This window comes from Lissotriton vulgaris, chromosome 5, assembly GCF_964263255.1.
Source record: "Lissotriton vulgaris chromosome 5, aLisVul1.2, whole genome shotgun sequence".
NCBI classification, from domain to species: Eukaryota; Metazoa; Chordata; class Amphibia; order Caudata; family Salamandridae; genus Lissotriton; species Lissotriton vulgaris.
The window spans coordinates 1,045,032,624-1,045,050,995 of NC_141693.1; the positions used below are offsets into that span (position 1 = coordinate 1,045,032,624).

At 43.3% G+C, this 18,372-nt stretch overlaps 1 protein-coding gene across 1 annotated transcript in view; it reads right to left on the minus strand.

Annotated features, from left to right (window-relative positions):
* Positions 1-18,372, minus strand: part of LZTS2 (leucine zipper tumor suppressor 2) — a 778,631-nt gene that overhangs the window by 425,868 nt on the left and 334,391 nt on the right. The window lies entirely within an intron of this gene.

An 18,372-nucleotide genomic window follows, 5' to 3' on the forward strand; every position in this document is an offset into this window, starting at 1 on the left:
TTGACCCTGTACCTCATGGGAACAGTCCAGCCTGAACTGCCAAGCCAGGTCTTCCCTGGACTGGAAACAAGCATCCTGGGACCGGTTTCGGGGTAACACCCCTGTCAGTGGTGCTCACTACCACTGGATTCAAGCTAGCCTGGCTGATGAAGGGTGATGCCCTGAAACTCGTCCCAGGATGCTTGTTTCCAGTCCAGGGAGGACCTGGCATTGTAGTTCGGCTGGACTGTTCCCACAAGGAACAGGGCCAAGGCTGATTTGCATATGGCTGGGTTCAAACTAGGGTGGTGTGGTGAGCAAAAGAATGATGGATTAAACCCAGATCCTTGTGACAGGGGGTGAATGTTTGCATTGTCCAGCATTCCGTCCATCAATTGTTTCTTTTGCATACAAGTTTAGGAGCAGTGCCTTAAAGTGGTCTCTGACCAGACAAAGCAGTGCATAGACAACCACACTCCATTCACAAAGGCTGGGGAAATTCCACGTCCAAGGTCATTTTTAAGGCACCTGGCTCCATGTGGAACTCATTTTCTATTTGCTACTCAGATGGACTTCAGAGGACCCTCAGTTGTCGGATCCACCAGCGAACCACACTTCCACTTTTTTTTTTAGGTGAAACATCACCAGAATCCTCTAATGGCAATCAGCCGAAAGATGATCAGGTATAGAATGGAAGAATGAGGAGTCAATACTCCAGCTGCTTGAGAGTAAATTCACACAGAGGCCTGTGGCTGTACGCTGTTCCAGTGCAAAGGTTGACTATGCATGTACGTGTTCCATAGTAGAATACAGCAACCTCTCATGTCAGAGGTGATGCCTCCTGAACCGGAAACACTTCAGAGTGGTTTTGGACAGGACAACATGCCAAAGATGGGTCTCAGAACTTGACGTTTATGCCACTGGTAGTCTCCAAATCTAAACACAGTGCCTCGGATGAGGCCTCCAGAACTAAATACAATATTCAACGTGAGGCCCTCGGAACTGGACAACAAATGCTAGCTGTGGGCACTGGAAAGTGAACTTTAATACATCTTGGAAGGGCTTGTATTCTATTCATTCTGTAGCATAACCTCCCTTTATGCTTTGTTCCTCTGGATCTTAACATTCCTCTTTCTTTCCACACAGGCCTATCATAGTTCTAACCTAGTTGTTGGTCTATCAGCATGGGTAGTCAGCTCTGACTCACTGCAACTCACAATGTTCTCATAAACTCAAATTCAGTAACATTTTCAGCTGGACACAAGATGAAATATGCAAAGGCTGCCTGGCATCATATTTTGATTCAACGAATAACACTGGATAATCGACCCACATAGCCAGTGTGCCAGGTCTCACGATCCCCACTCTCCTACTCGACCGCCAGATAATTTATGTTGAATGGTATTTCAATAACCACTGCCACTCCTCTTCCTGGTCTTTACTGGTGAAACAGTGGAAGGGGGATACATTTCCTCAATTAGAAAACTGAACGGATTCCTTCAGTCCGCTCTGATACAGTGAAACTGGATGCCCATGTTCTTATAGAAGTTGCCAGCGCCCTGCGGAGAGGCCTAGGGTCCTTTATAGTCGCTTGTCAATTTTACTCTTTACGTTAAGCATCTGGGTGATCTCACCTGATAGCATGGACTTGGACTTCACAAGCATGCTGATGATGTAATCGGTGAGAAGCAGAGCTAGACCTGAGTAGGAGGAGCAATAATATTGAAGAGAAAGAAGACCAAGACACATACAACCACATGGAGGCCCAACACTGCTCACAGCATTTATGAAAACCATTTACTCCTGTGCACATACGTGCACCATGTGTGGTGTTCCAAGCCAGCACTTGGAGAACTGCAGCCACTTTCACGCCATCCTTTGACTATTAATACAAACCCATTAGGATCACATTTTACAACTCCTACTTCCCATAATTAAATATTGCCGGTGTCACCTTGCCTCCTGACGTTACACGCATCCAATATCATAAATCACACATTGGAAACAACACAAGAACTGAGGTATCTAACACTTGACACTCTCTCCACCTGTCACAAAAACATGCAGAAACGAGTATAGACCAATTTGTGTTGCCCTATGCTTCTTAATAACTTCCAAAGGTTAAAAGACTAGGTACACCAAGTCTTCTGGAGGTTAGAGTCTAAAAAAAGCTCTGATCCTTGGGAAATTGTTATTCGCGAGCTCTAGGGATGGAGATTACTGGCCAACGAATATGTTCAGACAGGTTTACCAAAACAGCACCCCAAGCCAGGAAGAAACAATATTTTCAGATAAGCCAAACCTACTATTGAAAGTGAAATGTAATATCAACAACACGTGCCTAAATCTATTTGTAGCAAGGGTTTGGTGGGGGAAAGCACCTTTTTTCTAACCTTCATCAGGATTAATTTGTTTAAACTAAACGAGGGTCCGCAAAAGAGCTGTATTGATAGTCAGTTTAGAGTAACAACGTACTATTCGGGTTCTTAAGAGCCACAACCAGGTAAGGTTTCTGGATATTCATAAATGAATATGCACGAGATACATAGAATTTAAACAGCTAGACAATATCAGGACTATTTGTCTTGGGTACTCTAAAGAAGTTGCTCTCCTCTGTGGGCCCAGTTGAATACATCTGGATTTGAATATACAACATCTTACACAGTAGATGGCCACGTCAGAAGGTACAAGAATACAGAATATGGCTTGCAGTTTAAAATTCAATCACAGCATAAAAAGACATCACCATACAGTATCTGCAAGCATGGCTCCCCTGAGAGTTAGTATCACCGGCAATGAAGGTTAATGGGTGTCTCAGGTGGGTCGGAGTTGTGTATTGCGTCCAAAGGACTTCGTGTAGAATGTGCTGAGAAGAGAAAGCGTGTGGGAGATAGCCATTGTTAGCAACTAAATTACAGGAGTGTTGTGTTGCTAATGACTGTAAAAGAATGTAATGTCAGTGGTTTACCCAAAACATGATATATGTGTGATAAGCAGTTAAAGTACGTAGATTGAAACTGCAGATGATGTCTCGTTGGAAAAGTATAGCCTTGTGTGGCATCTGCAGGGCCATCCTAAAAGCATTATAGGCCCCTGGGCAAAGCAGTTCACAACCACTCACAGGAATAAAAATGTTTAACGAAAAATTAATGTTAAATTTTGGTCTGCATGGGGCCCATATGCTCGTGAGGCCCCCGGGCAACTGCCCAGTATGCCCAGTCATTAAGACACCACTGGTGGCATGCACAAAACACAATCACTATGATCAACATTGCAGAATGGACTTGAATATCAGGCCTCTCATAGAACCTCTTCAACTTCCACTTCTCTAGCCAGTGAGAAACCGAGACAGCGTGCCAATTCATCCATCAGCACCAGCTCTAGGCAACACATACTCTATTACTGGATTTTATGCCTGGATTGCAACCTCTAAGTCATGCATGCTTCTGAATCAAAGGCTGGACATCTCATTCCTTCAGCATCAAGCAAATCATTTATTTACTAAGGATAAGAATAAAACAAAACTATGGTTCTAAAGCTACTATGTTCAGCCAGAATGGGTATCCAAGGCTGCTCCGAAGTGTGCCGCAGCCCACACCCTGCTCCTACGTAACCAATGCTCAGACCTAGAGTAGACAATGAGCCGCCTCCAGCCAGAACTGAAAACCCAATCACTCTCTTTCTTGCTCGAGCCGTGCCTCATCTCACCACAGACATCACTACGTCTGATTGGATATTACAGTCCAAATCACTTGAACAGCCGCTTGCTCATGCTTCTTCCACGAACACTGCTATATATATATATATCATGGGTGGGTAACTCACCTCTATCTAGGGGAAAACATCATCAGAAATAGGGACTGGCTTTTCAAGTACAGATTTAACCGCTTGCGTGCGGCAGGAATTCCAGCCCTGTGCTGGACATTCCAATAGCGGGCGTGGTCGTGACGGAACCATTCCGTCATCAGCACAGCCCAACCGTGACTCATGACGGAATGGTTCCGTCACAAGCATGGAAGGGGTTAACCACTCATAATATCTTTTATCAAAGGACCAGCAGGGTCATACTGGCATATAGGGCAATCAGGAAGTGCCCAAAGGGCGACTCTGATAGGTCTGTGTGTGGGCTGTTTTTTTGCCTGTTTGTGTACCTGTTTTATGGCCTACAGTGCCTGTTTTTAATGTTAATTTCCAGGACATTAAGACAAACATTGCTTGCAGCGAGATAGAATCCATGCAGTCTTACATACCCTGAAAAATACAAGTGTATATTTTAATGTGTATTTAGAAGATCAAAACTATGTAAGTTTGAAAACATGGCCACTTTTTAAGCTGCATAATTCACTAATGGGGGGAAGTTTTATTTTGGTTCCCGGATCTACTTTGTATCAGTATCCGATCCTGGAGACCGGTGCTTGACTGACAGTGCAGATCAAGTGGCTCTCTAAGCAGAACAAAAATGTAACAAACATGGCCTGCATCCATGGAAAGGTCAGACACCTACCACTTCACAACAGACAGGATCAATGTCAGACTCTCAAGTGCCACAGCATAACATATGGCAAACTTTCACTCCCAAATGAAATCATTAGTGGTGGCAACGGGCAGCTTTCCCTCACTACGCACACCCACTCTACCTGCAATGTTCGCCCACCACCCTGCAGCACTTACTCTACTACCGCACATTTCACTGAGGTGATGCTGCAAATTGTCAGTGCAGTCAAATTGATCCTTACAGTCCACCACGGCTCAGCCCCAGGATTGAAGAGGAAATTCACAGATCCCTCTATAAATCTTACATTGTTCCTATTTAAGGCAGTATGATTACTACTGCACTGATCGCTCAGAACTGAAGGACATTTGAATTTTGGGAGCCTTTTGGAATGCGAAGCATGGTAGCCTGTCCTGCAGTAGTCAACCTATAGACAATGGTCTTATTTTATTTTATTTAATGAGTTTTATATAGCGCTGGCCAGATCCGCTGCTTGCAATAGTATTAGACCTTTCTCTGTTGTCTTGATCCGGAGATCAGACACCGAGGCCTCCCATGCAGGACACCTTACTTAACACTTTTGGGATACTGTGTACAAAAAAAGATAATCCTCAGACACAGAAACCCACCCAGTTTGGACACAATGGAAACCACAATGATGCACAGGTGAAAAGTATGTATGAATTGAAACCCACACACATTTGCCGGCCTAAGGGCAGCACCAATGTATGGGATTGGGAGCACTGCTCAGAACCCTAGCAGTGACGCTATTTTTTTCCCACACAGGCCACACTGACTCAACACAGACTTCCAGTCAAGCACCTAGACAGAAGCAAAGTTTGAATGTCAGCTGAACAGACACTAATCAATGTAGTCAGCAGACCTGAAGAACCTCTATATTTATATATATGTTTTCTTTGTGAATTGTTTTGATTATTTGAAACAGTTAAAACTGTCTGTAGGCCCTACTTTAAATATATCTATAGAGACAAGACAATGCAAAACAACTCCCTGCTCCTTGTTCAGTGGTGTATTGAAATCTCACAATCTCATTAAAACAGCCCCAGTTCTCGCCCTCCTTCCACCTTCTTCGGGCGCATGTGCTGTTTGCGGCGCGTCTGGTTTTAAGTCCTGAAGGAAAATGGCGGCCGATGACTCAGTGCCCCTAAGGCTCGTGGATGCTTGGATTCTCTGGATATTTGCATAATCAGAATGAAAGCCCAGCAGGCCTTCCTTCGACCCACTATGATGATTTAGACATCAAGTGCTATCAAAATGTGAGCCTCGCTGGGCCGCTTACATGGGTGACACCGCAACATTGTGGCAGGCCAGACGTCAGAAATCTGCCTCATCTCACTTGTTATCCTTTGTGTCTCACCAGGTTTTTCTTTCAGACGATTAATCAGTGTGGTCGAATACACTGTCTGTTTGGGATGATAAAAACCAATGTTTATGTTCTTTTAATATATTTACGTATTTTAGCCTGTCAATTCTCTAGTGTCTCTCTAGGTCATTTGCACCACGTTTAGAAAAAATTGCCATCCCTAAGTCACAAGTTGCAACGTGCAGTTCTGTTCATCTTTTGTATGTGTTATCCACTCAACGGCGTTTTCCTTCAAACAAGGTGTGGTAATAGTGCTGACAAAATCTCAGCTGTGTGCCAAGGGCTTACAGAAAAATCTGCATGTATCTTCCTGGTTCTAATCAAAACCAACGTACATACAAATATAAAACCTTTGCTTCCTTCACCCGACCCTGAACGAGGCTATAAAAGAGAGAAGCACCATACCCCTGGGCTTGCTTCACAGGACATTGATGACAGGCTGACTGCATTTGTTGAGAGTACACTACCCAACTGGGTCTCGAGGTGCTTATTTTACAAACCCGCTGGACGGAACACCCAGGTTTCAGGGAGCCCCATGTCTAATGGAAGGAAACTCGTTCCAAAAAGTGGATTCCAGGAAGGAACCTCCACTGTGGGTAATACGATTATGTGTAGGACCCTATGGCAGGGCTTCATCTTCGCTCCATAGGTACCAGCGAGGCAGACAAGAGATAACCATAGATTACCAAGAGCCCAAGGCCAGCTGGTTATGGGGTTGATGGGGGATATAGGCGATCTTAAATCATATGCGCTCTGACAATGGGAGCCAATGAACCCTCTAACATCAGAAGAAATGTGGTCTCCTTGACCCAGATATGCAATAGCACTCGCAGCAGCCTTCTTGAGTGAATGGGTGCTACGAAGAACAACAAGGGTTAGTTCTGGTCTTTCTCTGAGTGGACAATCTACGTACACCTCCGTATTCAGAAGTATCTAGAGAGAGCCCCCCAGGGGCGTAGCTAGAGCTTGTGGCGCCCGGGGCTATCCCTCAGATTGCCGCCCCTTGAATCCGCAGTCCTGTGATTGTGTGAGGTTAAGTCTCGACTCGAATTTTGAATCTCACCTCATTGTCAATTTTCGGGCACAGATAATTCTCACATGTATCATTGGAATGCTAGTTTTACATTGATCTATTAACTAGTGCAAGTAAGTGTTAACTATCTGAAATCGCAGTTGTGGAGGGATACGGAATACATTTATACAAAAACCTATGCACTCAGGCGTGCTGTAAAATTGCAATTGCATTTATATAGCGCTTACTACCCCTGACGAGGCGTCAAAGCGCTTTTTTGGCGAGTAGCACGCTACTCTGGGACCCATAGAGGATTAGTGTTGAATTAGTATAGTGTATACCTTCTGAGGACAGACCAGAGCTCTGTGGAGCGATAGCCCCAATCTAACCTATCAGGGTGGATGTTAATAAGTGTTCCGACGGTCAGTGGTTGGTGCTTGATTTGGGCGGCTAACCTACCACTCATGCTGCCTGTGCAATTGGGGCCATGTCTCCATGGAGCTCTGGTCTGTCCCTAGAAGGATTGCCTTGATCCCTTTGGACAGTAACAGGCATGACATGTGTGCACCATAACGCTGGAAAAGATGGCCTCTGGGCTATCGCAATCGAATGTGGGAGGTGGACGATCTCCCTAGGTCAGCGTGGAAGAGGTTATAAAAAATGTGAATACAAATTCGGACCTTAAATGTAGAGGTCTTGGGCCAAAGTCCAGTAAGTGCCACCAGCACAAAAAGTCTAATTTTGAGAAATAACTACGTCAAATTTTGGGGGAAATGGCTACAGTATGACTTCACACTGGACAACACTAACACTTTGTGGAGATGTATCTTAAAAAATACACCAAACGTAGTTCATTTCATGTATGTAGGTTTATTGGCCAGTGAACAAACAGCTTCCAGACTCCAAATGAGAACTCTCGCTAAGCTCGCCCTTCAGCCTGCATTCCACATTCTACATTCCATGCCACAGAATGTGGAATGCCGGCTGAAGAGTACCTCACTGAACACTTGTTTGCGGACTAGGCTTCTTGCCTGTGAAAACGTAACTTAAAATAGTCTAGTTGTGAGTATTTTGTTACCGTTCACTGCCAGCCAAATAGCCTGCCAAAATGTACGGGCCATTCACCAGTTACAAGGGCGGGATGAAAGGCAGGGATGGTGTTTTACGCACTGTGCACATGTGTCTTGGGTTTATATAGCCCACCATAGTGGTAGGAGACTGAAGACACAGCAAACATGCAGACTCAAGCTGTCCACTATGAGCTAAACACTACAGGAGACACAAAGCGGAAGGGATTCCTCATGGGTACTTACGATGAACTCAATCTGACCTTGTGTAAAATAACCTAGTGCTCATGTAAAGCTCTCTGATGCCTTTGGACCAAGTTCACACTACATAAAACTGCAAAAAACGCCAATGAAAGACTTTTACCTTCAAGGGATAACCGGTTCCAAGGCATGATCATGCAGCACACAATGTTTCCAGTATAGTCGGTAAAATAGTTCCCATCCATTCTGCTGAATTCATGAGCTCACATATTCTGAATTAGTCTTTGACATGTTTTTGAATAGGAGCGGTCTTCTGCTTGCCTTGCACAAGTGTCCCCCACATAGATTATAAAGGCCGCCTCCACGGGCCACACGTGCCTCGCGGCACAAGGAGACACTCTTTAAAATAAATTCAAGTGGCATTACTCATGTTGCTACCGTTTGCGGCCGCCGCCCACAAGTTAGTGCCGCCTGGGGCGGACCGCCCCCCTCGCCCCCCCCTAGCTATGCCACTGGAGCCCCCCTTAGGTATGGACATCCATGGTTTCCTACAAGAGCGGGGGATCTGGAGCACTCCTGGTGGATTGTAAAGGGCTAGGGCACAGAAAATGATTAAGGGCGCCACGTGATCATGTACGGTTTGAGCCACTGGAGCCACTTGGACGAACCAAAAGAGTGGAAGGGCTTATCAGCTCCACCAGATCAACATTTAAAGTTGCAAACATAAGTCAAAGGTGGGCCACAAGCAGAAAGGTCCGCTCTACCGAGACCCACTGACCCAGCAAGATAGTCTTGAGGGTCACTAGATGTCTCGCCAGTCCCTGGATGATGAGCCCCTGCTGCGCACCAACTGATGCTGGAGACCGCATTTGGTTCTGTTGCTACCAAGAGAAGGAGCACGGTGGGACTGGCACAAACTCAACTTGTTTCAAACTGGTCCCTGTACGAGTACCACCAGATATTCTGGGGATTGCACGTTTGTCTGGGTTGAGTCCTTGAGGGTGACAACAGGGAAGGCCAGACCCAATTCTCACCATTTGGCCCAGGGACAAGATCACCACAGCTATCAAGGATCATGCAGTCAGTGACACAGTCCAAGCCCCACTTCAAGGGCGGGCTTTTTTACGAATATACCAAGACAACAGTAAACAAGCCTGGCTACATGTTATGTCACACAGAAAATGTTTTACAGGGCACACAGAAACACCAAAACTAGCCAACAAATACAGAACCTAAGAAACCCTTCTGTGGCTCCCTTGTGCTTAACAACTTGTGTCTTGGATTGAACATGGACATACTTTAAGCAATATGCTGGGGAATTCAATATACGGTAATTAAGCAACCAGTTTAACTTTGCTACATAAGACCACCAGAGTGGAGTGCAATGTCGGAGGAATAAACATTTGTATGAAAGTGTGGGTTTTTTTGCACAGAAAACAGGTGTTGGATTGTTTATTTGCAAAAAATTAGAAGCCAATTTACATTTCAAGGTGAGAGTCAAGTTTGGTTTGACACGTGGGAACGCAGTAGACTCATGTGTTAAGGATGTACAGTATGATAGGTGAGGGTATATGAAGTGAATTACTATTACGTTTACCCATACTGAAGCGCCTTGACGACATGAGATTTGAGTGGGATGGAAGGAAATGTAGGTGTTCTAACTTTCACTTGAACTAGCAATTGGAGATGATGGGGAGGTCAAGAGCAGATATATTTCTTGTGGACCGTGCTTCTCAGCATACGCAAAGTTTTCCTGCCATGCATGTATGTTGGTCATGAAGACTGAGGAATTCCATTTTGAAGACGATTCGGAAGTGGAATGAGAACCAGTTGAATAAAGAAAGCAATATACCAAACTGCCATGAATCACTGTACCAAACACCTCAAATGCCAAAGTGATAGAAAATGCATATAAATTATGCTAGAGAACTAATACTCGAAATAACTAACCTTTGACACATTGTGAAAGCATGCTCTGACAATTCTGTAAGGGTCATTCTGTGTGTTCAATGAATACATAAATGCATTTGCCACGATAGTACATAAAGATCTTGATTGCCCAACGGCATTCCCATTTTCAGCAAAGATAAAGAAGCTGAGGTGCAGGGTGATAAAATGATTCACAGCATTTGGTTTAAGAGTCAACCCAGGATCCATGTTACCTCTAGCTACCAAACGTTTACTGTCACAAAAAATGGCAATGATTAGGTTGGATACAACTGTTACATGAATGACTAGTGATGAAAGGAAGAAATGTACAGAAAAAACTTAGATCGAAGGAAAAGTTGTATTCAAAGCAGCCGTACGAAAGCAGACTATAGAAAGTAGGCACATTATTCAATATTAGTATTACACATCTAGTGATACAGCATTTCCTGGGCCCTCTTGCTTACCAGTTGTCCTCCTGTTATATAACAGGGGTTGACCCACTAAAGTCCAAGGACCTGGGTATTCAGCAGTATAGACAACAATTGGTCCTCGACACAAATTTATCATCAAGAAAAAATCATAGTACTTAATCCAGTTGACTAACTCCACGTTGCGACTGAATCGGTCGTCTTAGTAGTATAAAACAATACTAGCCCACAGCCTCAAAAATCATTTACAACAGATGCCCATGGATTAATCAAACCCAAACAGAAGAATCGAATCAGGATAGTTAGTTTAATGTAACATATGTCAATGTATAGACTGTCAATGCAATTATATACAAATATTTACATAGATCATGAAGTAAAAAACTTTTTCTTATAAAGCGGGGAGAGAACGTGCACAGAGAAAGATAAAGTGTGTGCTCAAGTGAATGATCAAGAAAGATCAGAAAGAACAGTGTGAGTCATTTATACAAAGAAGAACATTGAGCCTGTCCTATGTAATGCTTGTAAAAAATAATTCTTTTTTACTTTGCAGAACGCTATTTACAATTCCTTGGTCCTTAACCTGAACCACTGGCAATGGGATCGCCAGACAAAGGAATGGGGTTGGACAAGGGGCGGGGGTCAGTAGGTACAGGCACCCAAAGGGGAGTGTCGTCGACGTTTCGACCCAACCATGTAGTGGGTGGTTCAAGTCCTCAACAACGGGTCTTCATCAGGACGGTGAAAATGGGGGAGTCTCTCTCAGAGTGCACGTCAAGTTAAAAATTCGTAGGGCACCCTTCCGTGGTGCCTTTACAATACAAAAGTGCGACAATTGGTCCGCACTCCGAGTGTGACAGTATCCAAAATTATACCAATGCGTTCAACTAGCTGCTAATTCTGGAATGCATTCCATAACGCGGATCCAGACGAGAGGCTGGCCACGGATACACGGAGCTACGGATTCATTTCCTTTCAGCTCGACTAAGCTAACAGGCTTTTGATGCAAGTTCCACGTGCAATTAAATGGTGCAACAGAATTAGCAGCTAGTTGAACGCATTGGTATAATTTTGGATACTGTCACACTCGGAGTGCGGACCAATTGTCGCACTTTTGTATTGTAAAGGCACCACGGAAGGGTGCCCTACGAATTTTTAACTTGACGTGCACTCTGAGAGAGACTCCCCCATTTTCACCGTCCTGATGAAGACCCGTTGTTGAGGACTTGAACCACCCACTACATGGTTGGGTCGAAACGTCGACGACACTCCCCTTTGGGAGCCTGTACATACTGACCCCCGCCCCTTGTCCAACCCCATTCCTTTGTCTGGCGATCCCATTGCCAGTGGTTCAGGTTAAGGACCAAGGAATTGTAAATAGCGTTCTGCAAAGGAAAAAAGAATTATTTTTTACAAGCATTACATAGGACAGGCTCAATGTTCTTCTTTGTATAAATGACTCACACTGTTCTTTCTGATCTTTCTTGATCATTCACTTGAGCACACACTTTATCTTTCTCTGTGCACGTTCTCTCCCCGCTTTATAAGAAAACGTTTTTTACTTCATGATCTATGTAAATATTTGTATATAATTGCATTGACAGTCTATACATTGACATATGTTACATTAAACTAACTATCCTGATTCGATTCTTCTGTTTGGGTTTGATTAATCCATGGGCATCTGTTGTAAATGATTTTTGAGGCTGTGGGCTAGTATTGTTTTATACTACTAAGACGACCGATTCAGTCGCAACGTGGAGTTAGTCAACTGGATTAAGTACTATGATTTTTTCTTGATGATAAATTTGTGTCGAGGACCAATTGTTGTCTATACTACCAGTTGTCCTCCGACTGGCCTTTTTTCTACAACTATGAGGTGATGGGAGTTAACATTGATATCAATCAAAATCAATTAACAGTGTACCCCATTTGGCTACACAATTAGGACCAGGAATCGGTAGCTAGGGTTAACAAAGTTTATTACAAATTCAAAATCAAGTTAAGATACACAGCTCTTAGCACCATGCTATAAAAGTACAAAATAGTCCCAATCTACAAAAAAATGTTACGGCTGACTAATATAAGGCAAAAAACCAATTCAGTCACAATTATACAAAAGATAAAAAGCAATATCTGGTGTTGTCTATGCATGGATAAATCTAAATCACCTACTGTAGAGTTCCAGCTAAAAGGATGGTTCTAAGAATCTAGAGGCTCAAAATCCGTAATTTGCATAACGTGTATTTGTAAAGCGCATGTTCACCCAGAAGGGTATTTATGTGCTGAATAACAGATGTTTATTGTTACCCAATTCAATGGAACTAATTTTATCGACCTCAGAAGGATTACATTCTGAGTGGACCCACTGGGACTTTAACCTGTGACCATGAGGTCAAACACAGGCCTCTACAATAGACACATTAGTCAACTAAGCCATCAAACCTGGCTTTAAGGGCCGTCCATAAAGGAAATAAACAAGGCAAGGAAAATATAAGCAGGGAAGGTGTCAGCAATTCAGAAGCCCAGTCAAGATTCTTCTACAGGTCAGAGAATAAGTGCTAGCCTAAGCCACGCTCAGGAAAGAATCAAAGCAGTCATAGAGGTGTAAACCTCCGAGTATTCTAAGCAGTCAGGAGAAAATCTCTAAAGGGATGTCAAAAGGGATCTGGATCGCCAACGGTATGATTGCTAAATTATAACACACAAGAATCTTCTGGGTAACATCTTCTTTGTAAGTATCATCGAGGAGCCTTTGTTCTCGTCCATTTCTCATGTTGCAGACTGCAACAATTTCTAAATATCCCACACTGAACATGGGAACAACATCTATTCCTCACGCACAGGTTAGATCACAACATTGCTGAATGGGCCATTCAGTTGACGCTCTGGTTCCTCATGTTCTCTCGTCAAGGTCCACTTCTCTGGCTCTCTCCTCTATCACTACTACAGTAATGTATCTATTCTACAACTAACAACGCATGTGAATACCTGCAAAAAAGCCATGTTAGCAGAAAAAAACAGTATTGTGCAGCATGGTGAAACACAGGCCTAGTCACGACAAATTAAAGCATTAACTCAATGGTGCACATTTAATATGCATGTGCACATTTAGACACAAATAAATATAAGTGTGTAGTGCATTAGATTCACATTACATATAAAATATGATCAATCTTTAAAATAATCATGGGTAAGTAAGGCTAGAAACTACAGGAAATTAAATATATGAAGTATTAATACACACATTACATAAACTTGTTATCATTCTAAGTGAAATGACATTCTACATGTATGAGGATGGTTTCTATATAATTTGCTCATCAAAATGTCTTTCAAGCACACATTATGTCGAATTTCATCAATACAGTAAGAACATTATCTACTAAGTAAGGATGGTTTATTTAATTAGGACTTCAGTTAATATAGCAATCAGTTATGGTAAAACACTCTATATGACTATACTCTATGCCTACAGTGAACATAATCTTTAATAATTATGTCAAGTGCCAAATTTACAGTAATCATTAATCCACAAAAGAAACATGTGCTATGTGCATTTCTGTGTCATAAATCTGTTAAATATCTTTGATGTATTTGCAACATGTAAAGGGTGGGCTGCACCAACAGCAGTTTAAATACAACATATTTATCATACACAAATCTAAATAACATATTACAGCAAAAAATAAATTGGAAGACAACATATGAAACAATCCTTAAATGGCATACAAGCATAAGGGCATCATAGATAAGTAAGCGCAGGATGCAATATTGAAACCGTGGGAGAGTTAAACCAGTCCCAGTGGAAAGTTATATAGTAAGGGATATTCCTAAAGTGTAAGTCAACAATATTTCAGTCATGGCAACACTATGTGTTAATTAGGATTAAAGTTACACAACATTCTACATTAAATATATACATTCATATAAAATATGCAAATAAACCACCAGACCTCATCGCCTCCCTCTAAGGATCAAAGCAGTTCTTTATTACAAGATACTATCTTGATTCCAACAACAACTGTGGAATGTACGTTTAAAATTTTTGAGAACACTTAATAGCATTCGAGAATGTGGGCCAAAAGAGCTTGGCCCACATCCTAAACTATCACACCACATGACGAATTCAGGCGGCATAATGGAGTCTGGCCTCTACCTGGTGCTTCAAGTCAACGGTTAATGAAAGAATGTTTTTTCTTGATGAGCCGCCCACGTCTAATTTTTATTTACGTAGGGTTTGATCAAAAGAAATTTAAAAAAAAACCAATAGTCTACTACTCTGCTGACTGGACTATGTACTTCAGAGGATCAGTACATGCAATTAAAAGCCTACAGTGAATCCATAATGCAGTTGCGAGAGAACTACTCAACCTCAATGTCAGGTCACATATTTCACATGCTCTTCAGTCTCTGCATTGGCTTTCTGTGACAAGATGCATCACATTCAGAACAATGTGCATAGTTCATCTCGCCATTCTGGATCTGGACCCCGCTATCTTCCACAAAAGTTTGTCCAACCACCAAGCCAGATCACTTCAATACAGGATGTGCCACACCTCTCTATCCCTCCTTCGGCAAATCTAGCAAAGGGGAAACTCCTTTTCAGTTCAAGCTTCCAAGATACAGAACTTGGCTCTGGCAAGAATAAGAGTTATCGGCTATCATCTTGAGTTCTAGAAAGCTCTAAAAACCTAGATCATCCCACATTTATTATTACTACATTATAAATAAACGAGGATCAGAACAAATCACCTCTATTGGGAGATCAGAACTGTGACCGAATTCAAAGTGGGTGGGATCTGATGGACACAATTTGTCTAGACATTTTTAATTTGCCAGAAACAGTTTCCTTACTTTGTGTTAAGAAAACCGTCTCAGGATAGTCAACTTCGACTTTTGAGATGCCCCTGCTGAGGGAGTCTCCAGTGCTGGGAAGCCAACCGAAGGACAGATAGCTAAAGACGAAACAAGCCTTCTCACTTGGGTGGCTGAGTCTCGAAAGAAATGTACCAAACCAATGTGTGCAATTGGTTAATCTGCAAATGTAAGGCTGCTTGGAAGCCGGTACCGGCTTAATTGATGAGGTCACTTGAAGCTTTCGAAGACAAGGATGTATTCTTTTTGAGGGGTATTGTAATGGTGTAATTAGCTGAGCTGTAGAGTGACTGGAGAGTTCTAAAAGTACAGTCAGCATATTACTAAAGGGTATATTTTGGAAGCACTTTATCTTAAATCTAAATATTTTGAGCATTCTGTGGAAGCCTATCTAACACTGAGTGTGAAATTCAAGTTTAAAATAATGACTTACATATTCACAGTGCTTACATGAGGGGAGACGGGGACCTTGTAGCACGAAAAATACACAAACCATTCTTTCCCACTGCACCAACCAGGATTCAATTTTGTGGTTCTCTGGTCACACACAGAGATCTGCAGTAATCGCATTAAGCAATAGAGATTTCATAACGTAACATAGTGCATCTCTCGTTGAATAGTTTACCTTGCATTTATTTTTCATTTAAGGTTGTGCTATTTTATATGCTGTTACCAGAAGGTAAAACACCAGCAAAATAGAGTATTTTGTTCTTTTTAGCCATGCCTTTCATCCCACCCCCACTACAGCCAAGATTACAGTTTCCATATGTTTTTTAATGAACTTCAACCATCAAACTGTGACGCTAGAAGTTGGCAATGCGCTACCCACCACTCGCCCACTATATGACCAAAAAAGCTTGAGCCACCTCCTAGTCCTCATCACTTCAAGGGAGGAATTGAGATGTGATTGTATATTCACAGTTCTCTACCTATACCACAAGTGAAACAAAGTAAGTAGGGTGAACTTATAAGATGAGATGCCTACATCAAATCCACGACGACACAAGATTCTACCAAAAGGTTCAAGGCCCATCAGCCTAGTTCTTCTTGTTAGGATAACACCAACGGCATTAACCTCAGAGCAACTGATTAAGAGAATGATAAGCTGCAGACAATCCAGTATGTGGCTCAGAGACAGCTTCTCAACCTCAATACCAAGTCATGCATGTCCCTCCCCCTTCAGATTCTACACTGGCTGCCTGTGGCTAGATGTATCTCCTACAAAGCAATGCGCCATACAGACCCAGACCCACTTTGTACAGCAAATGTTTGTCCGACCATCAAGCCAGACCACCTCAGTCTAGGCTGGCTCACCTCTCACCTGTAGTATCTCAACAAATCTCAAACCAGGAAGCATCTCCTTCTAAGTTCAAACTTCTGGCAGAATATGTTATTGACAACCATCTTCAATTCTGGAGAGCCCTAAAAGCCTAGCTTTGTGGCGTTTATAAAGAATATGCTATAATGAACATTACACATGTGTAGGTATTGCACTATTCTCACATGCTGAAGGACAGGGACGCTACACTTCATGTTTAGAGAACATCACTTTTAACATCACACATCTCACCCAACACTTCCTATATATATATATATATATAACAAAGAGTTGCCTGGAAATGAGGGAACCCACTACAGGTGAGTAGTAATACGCCACTTTTTTTAATGGAAAATGGCTTGGGAATGCAGCAAAAGTGTCTCGCATGAAATGAATCCTGTGCTCTTGCCCGACGCGTTTCATGCTATGGAGCATTTCTTCAGGGGCTTGCAGGAAAGACACGAGTCTCTGGTCTCAGTGATATAAAGGCACCATGTTGTAATTCTGTCCCGCCCAGATGGGCGTGGCCACCACTGTGGCCTGCTGGATCTTGTAGTGCCACATGTTTACTCCAGTGAGCCACGTTGACCAGGCTCGCAGTGCCGTCATAAATTGTTGCCCAAGTGGGTGGCGATGACTGACTTGTGCCGCTTCTCAAGCTCCAAGTGTAAATCCATTACGGCACACCCGCCCTTCAATTTGCAGCGTCGGTTGACGTTGCAACAGGACTGTTACACAGCGGGGCTCCACTCGTGGCTCAGGCTGTGCCACACCAATATCCAACAAAGAGTTGCCTGGAAATGAGGGAACCCACTACAGGTGAGTAGTAATACGCCACTTTTTTTAATGGAAAATGGCTTGGGAATGCAGCAAAAGTGTCTCGCATGAAATGAATCCTGTGCTCTTGCCCGACGCGTTTCATGCTATGGAGCATTTCTTCAGGGGCTTGCAGGAAAGACACGAGTCTCTGGTCTCAGTGATATAAAGGCACCATGTTGTAATTCTGTCCCGCCCAGATGGGCGTGGCCACCACTGTGGCCTGCTGGATCTTGTAGTGCCACATGTTTACTCCAGTGAGCCACGTTGACCAGGCTCGCAGTGCCGTCATAAATTTTTGCCCAAGTGGGTGGCGATGACTGACTTGTGCCGCTTCTCAAGCTCCAAGTGTAAATCCATTACGGCACACCCGCCCTTCAATTTGCAGCGTCGGTTGACGTTGCAACAGGACTGTTACACAGCGGGGCTCCACTCGTGGCTCAGGCTGTGCCACACCAATATCCAACAAAGAGTTGCCTGGAAATGAGGGAACCCACTACAGGTGAGTAGTAATACGCCACTTTTTTAATGGAAAATGGCTTGGGAATGCAGCAAAAGTGTCTCGCATGAAATGAATCCTGTGCTCTTGCCCGACGCGTTTCATGCTATGGAGCATTTCTTCAGGGGCTTGCAGGAAAGACACGAGTCTCTGGTCTCAGTGATATAAAGGCACCATGTTGTAATTCTGTCCCGCCCAGATGGGCGTGGCCACCACTGTGGCCTGCTGGATCTTGTAGTGCCACATGTTTACTCCAGTGAGCCACGTTGACCAGGCTCGCAGTGACGTCATAAATTGTTGCCCAAGTGGGTGGCGATGACTGACTTGTGCCGCTTCTCAAGCTCCAAGTGTAAATCCATTACGGCACAC